We start from the raw sequence: 15,485 nt of genomic DNA, 5'->3' as shown, positions 1-15,485 counted from the left end.
GATACCTATTCTCCTCAAATTCTTCCAAAATATTGAAGAGGAGTAATACATCCCAACACATTTTATGAGGCCAATATTACCGTGATACCTAAACCTGGTAAAGATAACACAAAAAAGAAAACTTCAGAGAATATCTTTCATGAACACAGATGCAAAAATCCTAAATAAGATACTAGCTTACTGAATAGAGTAATATATTAAAAAAATTATACAGCATGATCAAGTGAGCTTCATCCCAGGGGCACAGGAATGGTTCAATATATGCAAATCGATTAATGTGATACACCACATAAACAAATTAAAAAATAATCATATGATCATATCAATAGATGCAGAAAAAGCTGCGAGAAGGGACAGCATCCATTTATGATCAAAACACTTCACAAAATTGGTGTAGAAGGAAAGTACCTTAACATAATAAAGGCCATCTATGACAAACCCTCAGCCAACATTATACATAATGGTGAAAAAATAAAAACCTTCCCTCTAAGATCAAGAACAAGGCAAGCCTGTCTACTATCACTACTGTTATTCAATAGAACATTGGAGGTCTTCATGAGTGCAATCAGACAAGAAAAAGATATAAAAGACATCAAAATATGACATGAAGAAGTCAAACTGTCACTATTTGCAGATGACATGATGCTCTATATAGAAAATCCTAAAGACTCCACGAGAACACTACTAGAAATAATAAGCAAATACGGTAAAGTCTCTGAATACAAAATCAATGTTCAATAATCCATAGCGTTTCTATACTCTAATAATGAAGTGTCAGAAAAAGAAGTGGAAAAAATAATTCCTTTTGCAATTGGAACGAAAAGAATAAAATACCTAGGAATAAATTTATCGAAACAAGTGAAGCACCTTTATAATAAAAACTATAACACCCTATTAAAAGAAATCGAAGAATGTATGAAGCAATAGAAAAATACTCCTTGTTCTTGGATTGGAAGAATCAACATAATTAAAGTGACTTATTACCTAAAGCATTATACAGATTTAATGCAATCTTCATCAAAATTCCATTGGCATTTTTAAAAGAAATTAAACAAAAAATCATCAGATTTGTATGGAAGCACGAAAGACCCTGAATTGCCAAAGACATCTTGAGAAAAAAGAATGAGGATGGAGGCATCACTCTGACCGACTTCAAATTACTGCGCAAAGTGACAATAACGAAAATGGCATGGTATTGGCAGCAAAACAGATACATGGACCAGTGGAACAGAATCGAGAATCCAGAAGTAAACCCATATTTATATGGGCAAATAATTTTTGACAAAAAAGCCAAAAACATACCATGGAGAAAGGAAAGCCTCTTCAATAAATGGTGCTGGGAAACTTGGACAGCCACCTTCAAAGGAATGAAACTAGATTGTTGTCTATCATCACACACCAAAATTAACTCAAAATGGATTAAGGACCTGAACATAAATCCTGAAACAATAAAATGCATAGAAAAAAACAGGAACTAAACTCAATGACCTTGGACTCAAAGAGGATTTTATGAATTTGGCCTCAAAAGCCGGGGAAGTATAGGCTAAACTAGATGAATGGGACTACATTAAACTAAAAAGCTTCTGCTCAGCAAAAGAAATCATCAACAAGGTAAAGAGAGAACCATCTGAATGGGAAAATATATTTGCAAGCAACACTTCCGATAAGGGCCTAATATCCAAAATATACAAAGAACTCATACGACTCAATAACAACAAAAAAAACAAATGATCCTATCAAAAAATGGGCACAGGACCTGAACAGACACTTCTCCATAGAGGACATACAAATGACCAAAAAATATATGAAAAGATGCTCAACATTGTTAGGTATTAGGAAAATGCAAATGAAAACCACAATGAGATACCATCTCGCACCTGTTAGAAAGGCTATATTCAACATGACAAGTAATAACAAATGTTGGAGGTTACTCAAAAAACTAAGAATTGATCTATCATATGATCCAGCAATTCCTCTACTGGGTATTTATCCCAAAGACTTGAAAACTCATATCCGAAAAGATATTTGCACACCAATGTTCATAGCAGCATTATTCACAGTGGCCAGGACTTGGAAGCAACTGGTGTCCTATGATAGATGATTGGCTAAAGAAGCTGTGGTACATATATACAATGGAATATTACTCAGCCATAAGAAGAGATGAAATACTGCCATTTGTGACAACATGGATAGACCTCGAGATAGTCATGCTAAGCGCAATAAGCCAGAGAGAAAAAGTTGAAAATCACATGATATCACTAATATGTAGGATATAAACCTAAAAGCAACAAATGAGCAGGACAAACATAGTCTCATGGACATGGGCTATAGACTAGTGGTTACCAGATGATAGGGGATGGAGGAAGAGGGAAGAGGTATATGGGGTTAAGAGAGTCAAATATAGAGAGATAGAGGTAGGGTGAAATGAGTAAAAGGGATCAAATATATGGTAGCCAAAGGAAACTGGACTTTGAGTGGTAAACACACAATAGAATATACAGATGTCAAATGATAATGTACACCTGGAAATTATATAATTGTATTAACTAATGTTATCCCAGTAAACTTAATGAAAAAATAAAAATAAGTAATAAAAATTTGATCCCATGTCTCCCTGATTCCAAACTGCACATTCTTTCATTTTTACTAGGCTGCCTTTTGCAGTCCTTAGGAAAGAAATGCTGAATAAAAATGAGGAAGAAAGGTCTGGGAGTACGGAGAAAAGAGAAAAAAAGAGAGTAATTGAAAGGAATGCGTTTTAAAAAGAGCTACACGCAGATAAATTAATCAGGAGATAATTATCTTTTTCTTCATTGTAATTTCTTAATTATTCTAGGAAAGGAGACTGCAGAAACAGTGGAGTTCCTGCTGCATTATTTGTTGATGTGGTCACATATTAAGTCAATCCAACTTAAACTCCTAGTCTGCTTCAACAGATATGCCTCAAAGGAATAATCATTCCTCTGAAAACCATATCAAAGGTAGAGCAAGCACTCCAGAGAAGAATGCGAACTTCAGATGCAAAATGTTATCAGCAGGCATGTCAAGCTCAAAGCCAGATGGAATCAAAAATTATAATTGCAGTATCTTATCTTCCTACATGCTTTACAGTTTACAAAACATTTCCCTATTAATCATTGCTGTCAATACATCTATGAAGGTGGAACAAATATTATTAACATAATTTTAAATAGAGTGAGACTAAAGTTTAGAGAAGTTAAGTGACTTACTTAAATGTCACAAAGTAGAAGGCAAATCTGGGGCTAACATTTAGATGCTATGATCTCTCAAGCAGGGCTTTTTTTCCCAGAGAGGTATATTTAAATACAGACTGACATGACCAGTGAAAACATCTATCATCACTTTAGTAACAAATTTGATTTTTAAAAAATTCGGTGCGTCTACTTGACCCTCTCCTTTGGGTGAATAATCTTCTCTCTTGCTTTGGAAATACTTGATCTCTCTTTGTACTGTGTAAAATAACCTAGTTCCTGAAATAAAACAAAAAGTACTTTTAACAAGACTAAAATACATAGATTAACCTTTTCATTCTTGAAGCTGATAATATCAATATGATTCGATTTATTCATTTTATTATGAATACTGTGATGTCGGGAATAATCAAGAGAGCAAATCTAAACATATAAATTTTTTTTTGATTCATGATGATCTAGGTACTAGTCCAACTGTTTGCCTCCAATATAGTGATCAGCCACTTTTTTTTTAGAATACAAAACCCTTTAGGTCAAATAGGGGTCACACAGAGTATTTCAATGACTCTCACCTGTATCTGTTACTATAGGACTTCAATATGCCCCTGTAGACTCCACCCTCTATTCCTTATTTTTTTTGTGTGAATATCTTTGATGAAGCCACAACTGTATACTCTTAGCTATCCCATAGAAGCCTTTATTTCCTTCCTGCTTTTCTGAGATCTGTTCTAGGGTCTGTGATCTCTGTAATGTAGCCAACATCCAACAGGGGTGCTAGACTTCAGATGCTTGAAAAAGATGACACTTGTGGGTCTAAGTTCCAGTTGATTAATGCTTGCTCTCCAAGGCACTGATAACTGCTTGCTCAAAGACCTGCAGAGAGCTCCAAAGCACACAAGGTGCTCACAGTGGCTGAGTCTGACTCCCTGAACTTTATGCTAAAGATTCCAGAGCAGTGTTTCTTGATGCTTCAAAAGTCTTCTAGACAAGTGACACATTCGAGTGACACATTTGTTTCTGTTTTTACTCTCAGGCCCATCCCGAAGGACCCAGAAATGAGTCCTTAGAGACTAAACCAGAGTATATCTGTGGACCAGACACCTACCTTTTTCTGATCATCCCTCCTCCCTGATGATGAGACATTGCTCTCATCAATGCTCTCTCTTTCTCCATGGTTAGTTCTCTACTAGAAGCTCCTCAGATCCTTTAGCAAATATCCTCATAGAGTCTCACCTCTCAAGCCTTGTTCTATATTTCTCCTCTTTTCAGGGGAGCCTCTGAATCAAAACATTTTTACTGTCAAATTTCTACAAATTTATACTCCTTTTTAGAAACTTTCTATTAACAACTAAAGTTATCAGAGTTATCATTATTTATCCCCTTTAGTTATTAAAAAAATTAATTTTTTACTATCCCTGAAATTTTAGCCAAAGGAGTCCTATGGTTAGTGTGTGACTACACTAGGGAAACAAAAGGCACCTTTCCAACTAAAGTTAATAGTAAGATAACTTCAGACAGACAAAGGGAGAAAAAGGCACTTATGAGTCATGATGAATTCAAAAGGAAAGTGTTAAGGTGAAATCACAGAGCATCATGGGATAGGCTATTCAAGCCACCATGTCAAAAAGGCGAATTAACAGCAGTTCTCAGTCAGCCTTATCACCAGAGGTTCTTACTGATAAAATTATTTTCCCTCCAGAGAGAATCTCCTTGAACCAAATAGATGTTTTACTTCTGAATAGGATTCATGAAAATGCAGGGGGATGGTGGCAGCAGGAGTAAACAATCACATTCATGGAAGGATATGAAATGTGTAACCTGATTATCATTTATCCATCTTCACATCTTCAGTGAAATAGAAATTTATACTTATTTTAAGTTATTAGTGTGCCAACATTCTAAGTGATTCTTTACAAATACATAATCAATAATGCTGTTTAAAAAACCATTCTAGATTATTCAAAATATTATTTTATCATCTCTCAACTTTTGAGTTAATATTTTCAATGACCATGTTGGTAAATCTGCTATGTATGTATGAAGCTTTGAACAGTTTAATCTTTGTACTATTTTAAAAGTATTTTGAATTTCTTATTGTAAATATTCCTTCTCCCTTGGATCCAGTTGTTTTAACACATTTGTATTGCTTTACTTCTTTTAAACAAGCTTTCATTTCTTTCCTCTGTAAGAAACAAGCAAACAGTGTGTAGTATATACAGGAAATTATACAAACCACAGGGAAAAACTGCACAGTGAGGCCAAATGATATTTGTAGCTAGAAGGGGCATATTATTTAAAAGGGTGATATGCTGTTCCTGAACACTATAAATATGTCATCACTGTAAAGAAATGATAATGAGACATTTGTGACTGCATATTTGTTACCATGGCAACAAACCATGACATCATAAGCGCAAATGGCTGACATAATTCTAGGAGGCAGCTGGACAATAAAGGGAGAAATCTCATATATATTGAATTATTTCTGACTGCAACAGCTGAAATAACATTTACAAAATTGAATGAAATAAAATGATTTAGAAGAAAATATAATGATAGTGAATCACTGCAGGACCTTCTCAAGTCTTTAAAGACCAAGTAGTACATTCCTCTACAGAGACATGCTATCTTACATAAAGATTTTTTGGCCAAGAAATACAATTAAAAAGCTTCAAAGGCTCTTGTGTGATATCTACTGTTAGGGGTTGTCTGGAGAAAGAGATGGAAAATTTGAGTAGGAGCCAGAATTTACTGTGAGTAAAAGGAGAACAGATAATATGGCTCTCAGCCATCAAAGCAAAGTGAGCTGCAGGAGTCCAGATATGGCCAGGATGGCCCAATCCTGCTGAGAGCAGTAGGTCATAGAAATGCACAGAACCTGGCTAAAGGAAGAGTATGTTACAGGAGGGTAGTCTGAATAGAAGGAAAGGAACAGCAGAACTAACAGTCAATGGCCCAGCCATTGAATTCTGGCCTAAGCAATAAAGTGGGGAGGAAGTGTACATACACCTCTGCCTGGGCTTCATCTCCTTGTGGTATCCAAGAGTTTATTTTGAACACTGATACTTGAATTTTCTAGATTGCTAGCCCCTTCTTCCTAGTGCAAGTTCTCTCTGCCTCTCCTTAAAATCTTTACTAGTTATTTCTCAGTTTCAGAGAGAATGTCACCTGGGCTTAGAAATAAATGTGCTCATGTTTTTCTAGAAACTCCAGATGGCTTTGTGGGATTTGCTGTCTGCAAATGATTGGAGGGAAGTATGTCATAACAGCAAGGTTGGCCATGCCTCAATGAAAATATGCCCTGTTTGGTCCCACCTGCTCACTCACTCTCCACTGGCATGCAGGCTTGCCACTATCTCCCTACAATCCAGTGCTGCATGGCAGAGCGAGGTGGTGAAAAGGAAAATAGTCCCACTTTTGCTCAGAAACTCACAAAATTTCTCAGAAAAACTGACTGATGTCCACTTTTCCAAAGTGTTCAAAATAATCCAAAGTAGGGATATATTATGACACCTTACATTACCCTTCTCTCTCCACCTGTCTCTCTGGCCCCTATGTGAAGACCTCTCCCATGTACTCTAAGAAAAGACATCCATTGTACACATCAACTATATGTAGAGACCTAGGCCTGGAGGAGTGAGGATGGTGGGATTGGGGTTGGCCCTGGACCTGCTAACTCAATCCCTGTTTAAGCAAAGCCATGTCTATGACTATTTTAGTATTTCATGCTTCACCATCAAAGTAAATGATTCTTTCTTTAGCTCCAAATCCAAATGTAAAATTTGCTGTTGGTTTTCTCTAATTCTATCCTCAGTTTACATCCAAAGTTACTGTTGTTCATTCCAGGAAAGCACAATATATATTTTTTTCTTGTTAAGACCACCACCTGGACCATGTATCCACTGCTGCCCTTTAATGCTGCTGTAGCTACATATAATTTGTTAAATAGCTTTATTTGAGTTCTGAACACAAAACAATCCTCTTACCTACTCTGAACCAGATGCTTTCACAGATTTTTTTGTTCTATCTATGAGCTCCTAGTTTTCTAAAGATTACTCAGCTCACCTCTTCATTTTAAAAAACCACTTACTTCAACCTTCATGTTAAGAATGTATCTTGGGCTTCTAACCTGAGACAGACATATTTCTCCATGGCTGGGAAGTATGCATTCCAATTCCCATCCCACATTACTTATTCCCAAGTCACTGTAACTATGGCATGTCACAACTGACTTTTTACCTTCTGTCACATACTTTCAAATGCATGTTATGTTTCAAATGCATGTTTTTGCCCTATCCCCAGGATCTTTTTAGTCTAAGGAGATTTTTTTAAAAAAATATTGATTTCATAGATTTTTTAAAAAGTCATAGGATCCTTTGAGAGTTATAAATTATCTCCTCAGAAAAATGCACATATTCTCATATTCACATAGTACTGCGTTTGATTTTACAAACTCCTGAAGTCCTTCCTTAATCACCTCTGAATTGGATCCTTTTCAAGATTCAAAGTTTAAATTAGCTTTTGCTACTGCTTGCCTAACGAAATCACTGCTCATTCAAGAGCAGTGTGGGTGCTGGAGTAGATCTTCCTTTCCCTTCACTGGGTAAAGGCAACACCACTAGATGAAATATCTGTGAAAAGGAAAATAAATGATCAAATCGATATATTGGATTATCTTAATAATTCTATTGTAGCAAATAATAACTTATTTTGCATAAATGAACTGGCCTTGGGTAAGGCCTTTAGTGATTATGCATAAATAAAAACATGGTTAAATTTTTATAAGTTTAAATTTCAAACATATGGCATAATAGAAGCCAGGTTCCAATCGCATTTTCATATGCTAATAACTCTAAGCAAGGTCTCCAGCTCAGTACAAACACAGGGTGTCTTTAGAACTGTAATTCATAAATTTGTTAGTTCTTTTTTGCCAGGATACATGGGTATCTTTTTACTTGAGACTTGGAGCCAGCTAGTCTTCTTGTTACAGACATCAACGGATGCTTAGATTCAATAAGGTCAAATCCTAGTATATGTTAATCTCCTAGTATGAGCCCTGCTTGGCTTGGTTTGTGCACTCTGGCCTAAGCAGTAAAGTGAACTCACCCAGAGTGTACTGAAGTAAAGTACAGTCGGATATGTCTTCTTTCTGCATTGTTTCTAGGAACAAAGTCTAAAAGTTTATTTAATGTCTGGATCCCAGATAACAATTCAAAATGAATCTATTAACCTTAAGTGATGGTGTTTATTGATTAGTTTGTGAAAGAAACCTAATCTTGTTTAGGTTTAAATTTTCCTTGGAACAGTAGAAAAAGTCTACTCATCTCTTTCTGGGCCCTAACAGATAAAAAAGTCAATGGTCCAGCCATCGAATTCATCTTCCCCAGAGGTCTCAATTGAGGGCTGGCTTCTAGCTTGAAATTTAGGGGGAAATTCAGAAATTTCTTATTGTTTTCTCTGCTCTCTGTGGTTGGTTGACTGGGTTTTGTGAAAGCAAATATGTTGGTTGAAGTCTTACAACATTGCTGTCCAACCCCTCATTTACAGCTGAGAAAATAGAGGCTCAGTGGAGTTAACAACCTGTCTAAAATTACTTTATTTTGACTAACTCACACTTCTGTTCCTCTTTCTCCAGAGTTGCTCATCATTCTCCATACCCCCAAGCAACAAACACAAACAGGGGAAACAGCCCACTTTCCTTTTAATACCTTTTTCCTAGCATAAATAAAATATTCATAAAAGAGAATTCACTCCATGTCTGCATAGCAAAGATATTTTTTATTATCTCTATCTTCTATCTATCTATCTATCTATCTATCTATCTATCTATCTATCTATCTGTCTGTCTGTCTGTCTGTCTATCTATCTATCTACCTATCTATCTATCTATCATCTATCTATCATCTATCATCTATCTTTGAAATTTTGGTTGTTACTTTTTTATTTGTGCAAATATAGTAATAAATGGAATTGTAACTTTAAGGAGCCAAGTTGAGTAATTCAATAATAAATAAGAAATAAAAAATCTCAAAAAAATCCACATGCGCAGTAATTATATTGTGTCTTTGAGGTTAACTAAGTGTTAAATGACCAAAGTTACAAAAAGAAAAAAAAAATGCTCTCACAAGCTGTCAAGCCAGCAAGGCACCAGCAGGCATGTGTGGCTTTTTCTTTTGGAAAATATGTTTCAGACGGTGATAAAAATGTAAACCACATAAACCACTTGGTTTCTAAGAGAACAAGTTTTGAGAAACCATGTTTTGGAATAAAGCCCAAATTTTCCATTTTACAATAAAACTCTTCAATTTTTTTTTTTAATTTTAAGAAATACTAAGGATAGCATGAATAAAGATGTCTTAAAAAAAGAAATTAAAACCTAGTTTAATCATGAAAGACTTGAGTATCCAACAAACAAAACTGATGTTGTTAGTAGTCTTCTTTCCTCTTATCTACCTCACAACTTCTTTTCACAAAATCCCAACACTCAACCACAGCTTTTCAGTTCAAAGCTCCCCGAAACTTCATTCCTAGAGCTTAAGCTTCAGAACTCTATTAAAAGTGAAATTCTGGTGTTAGAGAAAACACTAGTCTGCATACTAATATTAACTGATTTTAAATCCTCTTTGAGCATAGGTTTTGCTGAGAAATTAACATGACAGAATTTTGGACGCTTACACAAATCAAAGGGAAAAGTTATGGGACTGAGAGTTTGGGGAACATGAAAATATTTTGCCCATTCTGCCATGTTGTGTGGGGCTAACACAGCCAGGAGACCTCAATCTTCTGTCATAAGGATGAAGTGAGAATATGCCAGCATTGGAATTCTCTGAGCCTTAAATGAATAGCCTGGGCAAATAGCTGAGCTTCTCTGAGCTTCAGCTTCCTTCTATATGAGGCTATACCTGTCTCCTACCTAAGAACATTATTAAGAGTTACAAATGTAATAACAAATGGAACCATGCTTAATAAATTATCAAGTGCTATTCATTCACAAGAATAAGCTTATACATAAGTTTATTTTTGCTTTATAATTAGAATTTATTATTTCGAAAGGTTAAAATAAATATAGCAAGCTGTAATGGTTTGGATGTATTCTATTCCAGCAGTTAATTATAAATGTTTTTCTTCTTTTGTTATTTTAAATAGACATCGAATATTTTTAAATGATTTAAAATCAATACCTACCCAATTTCAATATATAGTAGCAATGTAGGGGAAAATCTGGAGACTCACCCAGAAATACGAAAATGTGGTGCACGAAAGATGGAGTCATTAATTTAAAATTATTACAATTAATGTACACTCATTAATTTAAAATTATTAATTTAAAGTTATACTACTGTGTATATCTGTTTACATTAACTGGATTGCCACCAAATTTAAAAACAAACCACTCAGGCATAAGACATATTGATTTTGTAGCATTTGTTCAAGTTTGGGGGAACTTTTCTTCCTATAAAGGTAAAAATACATAAAAAGACTTGACTCTGAATGCAAAACATCTGCTCTAATCATTAGAAGACACACACTAAGCTGTCATCTATACTGATTGATAACATCCCCATATCCTGTAGTCCCCTATAAATAGTATAGGTGTGAATAGCAGAGTCAAAGGGCAAATGATGTTATGTTCTATGTCCAGGTCAATACTTTTGTAGGCCAAAGACTGTTAGAGAGGACAATGGGGATGAATGACAGAGATGAAATCTGGTTGTGAAGCAACATGTACACTAAAAGCAAAGCCAAGTGACTGTGAAAGGCAGCTTCATTCTGTCTCATACCTATGCATCCCCCCTGCCCCGCCCCCTCATTATGTTGTATCAAAACAGTTCAGATTTCCCAGAGGTGAACTTTTGTTTTGAACCACAGTAATTTGTGACTCAGAGTCTGTCTGAATATTTTCAAATCCACCTCAAGAATTCCCAGGAAATTTTGTGTTGACTTACACGTTTTCCCAAAGCAAAAATGAATTCCCAAGTTTAAGAACATTTGCAGTTTAGCATATTTGATCAATTTTCTAACTTCCCTGTGGTTGGTTAAGATATGACTTAGTCAGTTCTTGGTTTTCCCTGGTTAGCTTCCCAAGTCAATTACAACTAGCATTCATTATAATTATACCCTTCCATTAATAAGTCTTTTTTGTTTACTGCAACTTTTTTTAAGTAATCTGTGTTGACATTTCAAATTTGAATTGGTAAAAGGCACATATTTGCAGCTACCCCTGTTTTGGTGTGGATTTCTTTTATGAAATGTTTAATAAAAGTCATAGCCATCACCAGGATGAATGTCCTGAAAACTCATAGAAAGCAGCATGTCTGAGTGGAAGAAATTTTATAGATTACCTGATTCAATTTCTCAGATTGGAAATGGTGCTCTGACAAATTTTTGGACCAATAATTTGATGCTGTCTGGCAGATGAAGGACATGAACTCAGATTTGCAGTTCTTGGTCCTATAATTTCTCTAAACCACTCCAAGTTGAAGAAGAGATAGAGAGAATACAAAGGATAATTCTATTGTTCTATATTGACTCTGAAATGTTAAATTGTTTCTCTGTGTAGCAGATGCTGTTGGCATCTTGCCCATATTGCTTTATCAATCAGTTTCCACAGACACTATGCTGTCAGCCTCCTCCTGGAAGCATCTATGATTCTCAGTCTAAGAGCTTTCAGGAGATGCCCTCAGGAATAGCTCTCAGCCAATGATGGACTGAGTTACTCCTTACATTGGGACAACTCTGAGGTGAGTTCTACATCATCTCCCAGATGTCCCCAGTGGGGCTGAGTCCCAGATGCTTACAGTAGTGACCTGCTCATCAATGCACACTTTCTAGGTTTCCTTCTCTTTGTTGTCTCACTTCCATACTACCTGTGGTAGGCAAAATAATGGCCCCAAAGATGTCCATACCCTAATCCCTGGAACCTGTAAATATATTACCCTACATAGCAAAGGGGACTTTGCAGATGGGAGTAAGATACTGGAATTTGAGACAGGGAGATTAGCCTGGATTATCTAGGTGGACCCAATCTAATGGCATGGGTCTTTGAAAGCCAAGAACCTTTCCCTGCTGTAGTGAGAGAGAGAGACATGATTATAGAAGGGTCAGAAAGATGCAACATTGTTGGCTTTGAAGATGACCTTCTTCAGGTGATAGAAGGGAGATTTGAGTCAAAGAATGAGGGTGACCTCTAGAAGTTGGAAAAAGCAAGAGCTGCTGAAATCTTGATTTAGCCTAGTGAGATCATGTCAAACTTCTGAATTACAAAACTATAAAATAATAAATTTGTGTTGTTGTAAGCCACTAAGTTTGTAATAATATATTTTGACAGCAATAGAAAACTAATTCAGTCCTCCAGTCATTCTAGAATTATCTCTGAAGGAAACCTCTTCCATTCAAACCCTTGTCCCAGGGTCTGTTTCCCAGGGCAATCCATTTTGTAAAGTACTATATGGAGTCCTCTATTTCTTCTTATTCTTTATGTCATAGTTCTGCAGTCGGGAATTAGAACTTTGTGTTTCTTATTGTGCTTCTTAGTATTTATATAATACTGTCAAACAGTAAGCAAATGTTCCATAAATATATGTTGAGTCAATTGAAGAAATAAAAACATCTGTTAATTCAGTTTAAGTTCAGCAACTATATACATAGACATGTACCAGAGTAGAAGTGAATTGTTAGGGCAATTTCGCCTCAAATATCCTAGCAGTATTATCTATCTGCTCATTACAATATTTAGAGTTTCTAGTACTAAGTCATATCTATCCAACCAAAGAGGCAACTTGTTCTGAATTAGAGAGTGAGGACTATCGTGATTAGCTTAAACATATATCTTGTACATTGTGTTTGAATTAATGCCTTTGCTTGAAATACTAATCACTCAATAATTTTTCTTTTAGTAGAAATATACTACTAAACAGTTTTGATTTATTTAAAACGAAAGCTTCTGCAACTTTTAGAAGTAACCTTGGCAAAGATATCAGATTATAACTGTGGCCTAGGCCCCAGGATAGATGTTACTAGTGTTCACCAATATCTGATTCTCTTCTTCTGAGCTTACAGAAGACTGGACTTCCCTACCCTTGTGGCCACATGATTAGGTCTGGATCAACGTAATCCTCTGCGCTGAAGCATTTAATTGCCAGCGTGACACTCTCCCCTCAATTACTTTTTCATGGTAATCAAGGAGACCATGTGCAGCTTCAGAATGCGTCCACTTTCAACCTGGACAAGATGTTGGACTGGGTTTGCAATGGGTTTTACATCATAAGAAAACTATGTGTTAAACCACTGAAACTTTGAGGTTGTTTGTTCCTCAGCATAACTTAGTTTAACATAGTTCTCTACTATGGTTACTATAAAAATGGGAACTACCTCCTAGAAAGATCAGGGAATGAAAGGTAGCCTGGGTGAATGGTGCCATTGTGCCTGTGACCTTGGGCAAGCATGTAAGTACATGTTAATAAAAATCACTCAAACTGGATGAAACTAATCCGGGTGAGGAGATATATGTACACTTGGTGAAGTATCACATATTTCACAAAACAAAGATAGTATGAGCTTACCTAAAGTTATATTACCCAAATTATATTACTAGTGAATTTATTTATATTTTGCTAATTTACAGATGGAATGTCACCATCGAGGAACAAGACCCTCACAATGGTGAAACTACTGTGGACAAGTTTTCCACTTTTTCACAAAATATATGTAATTTCCATGTAAGTAGGTAAGGAAGAGAAACTCAGCTTGTGTGTTGGTCTGAAGGAGAACATTCAGTCAGCTGGAGACTGGAATTTTTAAATAATTTTACTATATCAGCTGTTCTTTTTATGAATTCTATTTTTCAGGGTGATTCTCTTCTGCATGAAACCATGATTTGTAACTACTATTGTATATTCAACTGAAGCCAAGTCAGTATTTGCTGAGAATTCATTTTGGGTCCCAGATGATGCTAGTTTTCTGAGAGGTCCCTGAGGCAATGAACTTGCAGTGCACTTAACACATCAGGGTTTCTCAACTCTTGCACTATTGACATTTTGAGCCAGATAATTCTTTGCTGGATGGGGCTGCCCTGTGCATTGTGGAATATTTAGCAGTATTCCTAGTCTCTACTCACTAGATGCCAGTAGCCCCCTTACTTGTGACAATTAAAAATGTCTCCAGACATTGCCACATATCTCCTGAGGAGGCAGAATCATTCCTATTGAGAGTCACTGGCTTAGAGTGATAATACTTGAGGGCAAGAAATTACTTGATGTCACTACATACTATGTAATAATAAAGATGTAAAATCAAGTTTTCAAATTAATGTGGTATCAATCATTATAATAAAGGAAGAGGAAAGGTAACTGGAATGCTACATGGAGGGGGAGAGGAGATTGACCTCTGCTTTATAGCAAACAGCACTTCCAGGGTTTCAATAAGTGCCTATAAAGCTAGTATCACTAAAATATTTTTGGAACCAACTCTTATGTTTGCATAAACATACATCTATATACATCATCTTCATTTCTAGAGGTAAATTAGGAATACAGGATGGTAGTTTCTTTTTTCTCCTTTTATTATCCGTTTAATTTCTCCTACTTCTGAGTGCTTAGATGCAGCTTAGATACTTCTCCAATATTCATCACAATCTTTTTACTCTTTTTTTTCCTTTTCTTCTCTCCTGACCCTTTGATTGCTTTTGGTGCCTTCTATTTTCTCCCCGCTATCCATTAGAACACAATAGAAATAGCAGTGGTGGCAATAGTGGAAGTCTATTATTTACTCTCCTCCTCTTTATCCTAATGGCACCCAGATTTTCCTTTGTTTAACAACCACAATTTTAGGTAGAACTTCCTAGCCAGACTAATTTCATTACAATGGCTCCAGTTGTCATTTCAGGGATTGTTCTATAATCTATAAATTAATCAGTAATTGACTTTGTCCTGGTCAAAGTGATTGGTTCAGGAGTAAACAAGTGAATGAATTAGAACAAAATAGGAAGAAGGTCAGAAGTATTGACTGGTTGGGAGAAGAGAAAGTCTACCTTCTAGAAAATGTGATATGAGGTGATATAAACTGCTACAGTTTTTATGTTAAGATGAAGGAACCCACAGGTGGAGTTCACACATGGAAGTAGAAAAGAGCTATGAGAATGGAAGAGAAAAGGAAGTTCTGACTTGTTACCTCTTCCTCAACTCTATTGACCAGTTGATGAAGGAAAACAAAATCTCAGCTATGGTTTGTAGATGATTCTGCACAATATATTGGTACCAGCTGGAAGTAGAATGG

This window comes from Pteropus vampyrus, unplaced genomic scaffold (genome assembly GCF_000151845.1).
Source record: "Pteropus vampyrus isolate Shadow unplaced genomic scaffold, Pvam_2.0 Scaffold302, whole genome shotgun sequence".
In the NCBI taxonomy this organism is placed as follows: Eukaryota; Metazoa; Chordata; class Mammalia; order Chiroptera; family Pteropodidae; genus Pteropus; species Pteropus vampyrus.
The sequence above is the reverse complement of the archived record's forward strand: the minus strand, read 5'-3'. Positions refer to the sequence as shown.